The sequence below is a fragment of the Centrocercus urophasianus genome, unplaced genomic scaffold (assembly GCF_019232065.1).
Source record: "Centrocercus urophasianus isolate 14NV4802_14NV808 unplaced genomic scaffold, USGS_Curo_1.0 seq_11, whole genome shotgun sequence".
In the NCBI taxonomy this organism is placed as follows: Eukaryota; Metazoa; Chordata; class Aves; order Galliformes; family Phasianidae; genus Centrocercus; species Centrocercus urophasianus.
The window spans coordinates 88,299,978-88,306,315 of record NW_024884253.1 but is presented as its reverse complement, the minus strand read 5'-3'; the positions used below and the strand labels follow the sequence as shown (position 1 = coordinate 88,306,315).

The following is a 6,338-nucleotide window of genomic DNA, read 5'->3' as shown; positions in this document are numbered from 1 at the left end:
GTTTTTGGCTGTTCTAAATTATCTGTAAACATTCAGGAAAAACACCTAGACAGCACGGTGTGTGGCTCAAACGTAGCCATCTGCTCAGTATGCAGACATAAGTTAAAGATGAAAATAAACCAACAAACAACAAAACAAGAGTGGTTTAGGAAGTATAAAGAGATGGAATGGAAGACACTCTGTAGAAGACATTTATCACATAAAAACACTGAGTTGCTTACTGTTTGGCGGCACTTCTAACAAAACATAGTAGAAATACAAGAAACTGAAAGAAGTTATAGGAAAGTGATCAAAGACCAGGAAATAATTCTACGTGGGATCCATTAGGTCTGTTTATGAGACAGATGAATAAGAGATGACATGATATAGCTATCGTGACATCGTGTATAGCGTAAAGCCTGTCACTGAGTTATTCACTATTAGGGCACAATACAAGATTGAGGAGACACCCCATGAAATAAAAAGAATTAACGTGATTGGCAAATTTTGCATATTATATAGCTAACCTTTGGCTATATCAGAAAACACTCTTGAAGTAAATGCTTCGTAAAAATAAAGGGGGTTTAGAACTACACATCAGGGTTTCCTACAAATCTCTAATAGAGTGCAAATGGGTAAGAGACAAACCAGCTCTCACCTTCTGAGAAGTCAGACCTCTCACGCCACTCACCAGTGGGGTGGTTGGCAGGAATTTGCCGTATCCAGAATATACAGAGGTTTAAATTTCTCTTTGCAATATAAGCCTGTCCTGTGAGAATGATCTGTACAATGTGATTCTTACAATAAACATAAACAGGTCGTGAGGGCAGTTGTGCAGTATGACTATGTACAGTCTAGCAGATTTTTAACTGGATTAGTTCCCCTTTGCCATGGAGTGAAAATATGTCAGCAAGGTTGGGCATTGTGCCAGATATAAACAAGCCCTGAAAACTATTAGGTATCTTTACTGGACATGCCTAAAATTTATTCTAAACAACTTAGAGTAAGCTTTCCTACAGCTGGAATGCACTGTCTGCATTATTATAGTAATAGACACTCCCTATAAATGGAACACTGCTCCAGTAGATTCTCAGAATCATTAAGTTTGGAAAAGACCTCTAAGATCATCTGGTCCAATTTTCAACCCACCCCCACCATGTGCACTAAACCATGTCCATAAGTGCCACATCCACATGTTTCTTGAATGACTCAGGGATGGTGACACCACCGCCCCATTGGGCAGCCCGTTCCAAGACTTGGCCACTCTTTCAGAGAAGAAATCTTTCCCAGTATCCATCCTGAACCTGCCCTGTCACAACTGGAGGCCATTCCCTCTCGTCCTAGCTCTGCTTACCTGGGAGAAGAGGCTGAAACCTACCTTGTTACAACCTTCTTTCATGTGGTTGCAGAGAATGGCACAGTCTCCCATGAGCCTCCTTTCATCCATGCAGAGCAATCCCAGCTCCCTCAGCTACTCCTCACAAGCCCTGTGCTCCAGACTCCTCACCAGCTTTATTGCCCTTCTCTGACCACGCTCCAGGGCTTCAATGACTTTCTGGTACTGAGGGGCCCCAAACCAAACACAGTACTTGAGGTACAGCCTCACCAGCGCTGAGTAGAAAGAGACAGGCAGTTTCCCAGTCCTCCTGACTTCACTCTTCCTGATACAAGCCGTGGGAGACAGAGTCAAAGGCTTTGCTAATGTCTAGGTAGACCACAACCACAGCCTTCCCTTCACCCACCCCGTGGGTCCAAAAGGTTGTAGAAGGAGATTGTGGTGATGAAGGAGGACCTGCCCTTAATGAACCCGTGTTGGCCAGGCCTGACCGCCCGGTTGTCCTGCACACGCTGTGTGATTGCACTGAAGACAATCTGCTTCATGACCCTCCCCGATACTGTGATCAGGCTGACAGCTGTGCAGTTCCCTGGCTCTTCCTACTGACTGTTCTTTTTATAAGGGTGTGACATTGGCAAGTCTCCAGTCATCTGGGAGCTTCATGGTTGGCCAGGATAGCTGGCAAATGATGTAAATACCTTGGCAAGCACTTTTCTGCTTCTTCGGTATCCTTGCTTGAATCCCATGTGGCCCCACAGATTTGTGAGTGTCCAGGTGGAGTGGCAGGTTGCTAACTGTTTCCTCCTGAATTGTTTTCGGGTTTTTTTTTTTGCTCCCCATTGCTGTCTTCCAGTTCAGGCGGTTGAGTACCCTGAGGATAACTGTCCTGACAAAGACAGAAGCAGAGAATTCAAGACAGAAACGTGGAAGGCTGTAGTCGATGATGTCATATGTAGAGCAATGTTTGCTTTCTCTTCCACTAAAGCCTCTTAATCAGAGCTGTTATATCATGGAAACAATTTTAGGTCCAGTTAACCCTACTGAAGAAGGTCACCACTGTTGCCAGATTGCCTTGTGTTTGCACTAATCTTTTGTTGGCGTCCTTAGGACTCTTCCAAGTCATTAACACATGGGTTACAGACAACTGTGCTACATTTAAATGACCATGTGCATGCAGACATATGCCTGAATAGAGGTTACAAACAGGAATTACAGTTGATTTCTGTCCTTCAGATGGTCTAGTTTCTTAATTTTTTTTCTAACTTCTGTTTCAGATAACTACAATTGACCAATGATGCGGTGATGTAAGAGGTGCCCCCTACAACACCTATGATATTTTTCCTTCTATTCCTGCTTGAATGATGTTATTGCCTTACAATTTTTTTTTCTAAATCTAATTTTTTTTTTTAACTAAACAAGAAGAATGGCAACCTGAGTATCACAAAACAGAATATACCTACTGTGTTTTATATGAAAATTTTTGTTTTGCAGCAGAAAGTGCTCTAAGAGGTTTTTTTGTTTGTTTGTTTATTCATTTCTGCATTCCTGAAAATACCGTGATCTGACTTTCACTGATCTTATGCAAACATGCTTGTTTTGTCAGGAGTTAAAAGCTGTCCATATGCCTATTGCCTTCTATCTGAAGTCTGGCTGAGCAGTGAACTGCGCAAGAAAAAACAATATATTGAAATATCTGTTTCACAGCCATGAACATCTGTCTCCTCTTCAAAAGTAACACAGTGTAATCTGGATATATATTCCCAGAGTGGAACTTTGGTAATTCAGATTAGAAGCAATTCTTGATGTTTTAAGGAGCCTGTTTATTACAAAAACAATTACACAACCCACCAGCACAGTACACAGAAAGGGAGAAGTAGAAGTTTATTTAGCAGGAAACCTCCTGGCAGATGCTAGCACAACTGGGGCAGCTAAATTGGCTTGTATCAATAACTCTTTCAGCCAGCTTGTAAAAATCCTTCTGGGCCTGAGCCCCTGCATATTCACACTTACTAACTGATATTTCATGTGTGGCTTAAGAATGCTTGCATACTCTTTATCCCCAAAGCTTTTTTATCATTCATAATTGCTCTTGATTGCCTTTTCTCCTATATAGGAAATTTCTAGATCTGAAAACATCTGTGTTTTCAGTCCTGTTTCCCAAGTCAGTGACTTTTGACCAGTGCACTACACCATCATTTCTTTCTTTGGGCTGAATTGCTAGACATCAGCATTGATACATCTGCAGGTTTAAATATAAGAATTGTGAGTTTAATATTTTTGCACACTGACAGGAAGGCCTCTTACTTCCCTTATGCATCCTTTGGTCATGACCTCCATATCCCATTCACACAGAGGCAGATCACTACCTTAATTTCCAGTATGGTTACATCCAAATTGTTGCATTGCCTTTGGATGCTTTATTTCACAGCCATTTTCTGTGAGCTTTATAGCCAGATAGAAAGCTTTGCTCTACACTTTATTATTATTTTTTTTATTCTAAAAATTCTATTTTTCACTTTAAATTCTAATACTGAAGAATTGATGTAAATATAGTTCATGTATTTTTGAAAACCCTGTATTGTTTTCAGAACATGCATCCTATAATCAGTACATTTAAAAGAAACCTGTCTTGCATCAGCAATTAAGAATAAGAATTTTTATATATATATTTATTCCCATTTAAAGTACAGCATTTGTTTCAGCCCTGGTATATTCATCATGATAAATATTTTGCAATTAATACAGTAAAAATTTGTTACATAGAAGACCAAATCTTGCTTAGTTATAAGTGCAAATAGCCTATTAGTCTTAAGTGCAATTTTAAAGCTGCTGCTGAGAAGAAACTTGAACTGTACATAATTTTCTGCAAGATAATTTTCCACTATTAAGAAGTGTAAAATAGCAATTTGTTTCCTGAACATTCATAAAAAGGTACTGGATAAAAGTTCCTTGGAATCTCTATTCATCCTTAAACTACCCTTTTGTTTGGTAATGATATTTGCCAGTGGTGCCTTTAAACATATAAAATCTGGTGGGGCTTCCTTGCTGCCCTAAAGCAAAACATCTCACTTAGCACGGCTTCAGTTATGTCACTGTAGTGATTTATTTATTTTAATTATTTATATTATTTCACATTTCATTTTAAAAATAAGCAGGATATTATTGTCATGAATTTGCAACCATAATCATCTAGCCAGTGGAAGGTAAATTACTAAATGTTACTTTTCCTCTGCTTGATGTTTTTTTTTTCAAGATGCCAGTTTCAACCTCAGATATTCTGTATTACCTAAATACTTATTATGAACAGCAGGAAAAATCCTGTCTCAAGACAACTCATCCCAGGATTACAAATGTTACTGAGCTCTGTGAATACATTAAATAGTTGCCATTTTTTTTCTATCTCGAAGACTCAAACAAGTCCTTGGTTTCAAGGAAATCACAAAGCTGAGGCAAGCAGAAGTGCAGGAAGTTAGAATACACCAAGAGAAGCAAGTATTTAGGATTTTTTTCTTGCTCTCTTGAACATGATTAAGGATTGGAGGGCTGAACCTGCTTCTTTCTACTGTCTGTGTGTGAGCTCCAGCAGGCTTTGCCAACTCAGTAGCTCTAAGACAAATGTGGGAGGAAGTGGAGGAAGAAGAAAAGCCATCAGTACCATGCAAGTAGACACAGCAAAGAATAAGAGTGAGACAGGGCTGCATGGGGACACAAGTTTATTCTATAGAAGGCGAAGAAGAGTAAACAGCAGCTACAAAAATAAGGAGCAAAAGGATCTGATAGGAAAGAAGAATGAGAGTGACCATAGTAAAGTCTAACATATTTTCAGTAGTGCTTAGATATGATGTGATTCAAACAAAACCTGAGAAGTTTAAGCAGACATAAACATAGGCAAGAAGATTCAGTTTAAAAATCAAGTAAATAATTGCCGTTCAGAAAAAAGTACATAGAAGATGAAATAGCAGAATGAACGCAACATTTGTGGGCTATTTTCTCTGAGCAGCATTGCTGTTTTAATGGCAGCCAGGATAACTCAAATTCAAAACCTTTCATTCTCAATACAATATCACAGAATCACAGAATGGCCTGGGTTGGAAAGGATCATAAATCTCCAACCCCTTGTCACAGGCAGGGCCACCAACCTCCACATTTAATACCAGCCCAGGCTGCCCAGGGCCCCATCCAACCTGGCCTTGAACACCTCCAGGGATGGATGGGGCATCACAGCCTCTCTGGGCAGCTGTTCCAGCACCTCACCACTCTCATAGCACAGAACTTCCCCCTGACATCCAACCTAAATCTTCCCTCTCTCAACTTCAAACCATTTCCCCTTGTCCTACAGTTATCAACCCTTTCAAAGAGTTGATTCCCCTCCTGTTTGTAAGCTCCCTTTGGGTACTGAAAGGCTGCAATGAGGTCACCCCACAGCCTTATTTTTCCAGGCTGAACAAGCCTAGCTCCCTCAGCCTGTCTTCATAAGACAGGCTCCTGATCATCTTCATGGCTCTCCTTTGGACCCTCTCCAACAGCTGGTGAATGGATTTAAAGCCAGCTGGCAACAGAGAGGATTAGCATGGCCCCTGTGCAGGGATAACATGCAAATCTGTGACACATTCTATATTTTTTGAGGAAGTTTTTCCCCCAGAGGATGGTGAGGCACTGGAACAGGTTGCCCAAGGAGGCTGTGGATGCCCCATCCCTGGAGGCATTCAAGGCCAGGCTGGATGTGGCTCTGTGCAGCCTGGTCTGGTGACTTTGCACATAGCAGGGGGGTCAAAACTAGATGATGCTTATGATCCTTTTCAACACAGGCCATTCCATGATTCTATGATTATAAGTTCAACAAGATCAAATGCCGAGTCCTGCACTTTGGCCACAGCAGCCCCAAGCAACACTACAGAATTGGGCCAGAGAGGCAGGAAGACTGTGGAAGAAATGGACCTGGGGGTGTTGTTTGATGCTAAGTGCAACATAAGCCAGCAGCGTGCCCAGGTGGCCAGGAAGGCCAATGGCATCCCTGCTTGTA

General features: G+C 41.1%; 1 non-coding gene across 1 annotated transcript; it reads left to right on the top strand.

The window, feature by feature from the left end:
- The first annotated feature begins 5,833 nt into the window (after positions 1-5,833).
- On the top strand, positions 5,834-5,937 carry LOC122155312. Its single transcript, XR_006167235.1, has one exon. It is a non-coding gene; the product is annotated as a U6 spliceosomal RNA (small nuclear RNA).
- Positions 5,938-6,338: the final 401 nt, after the last annotated feature.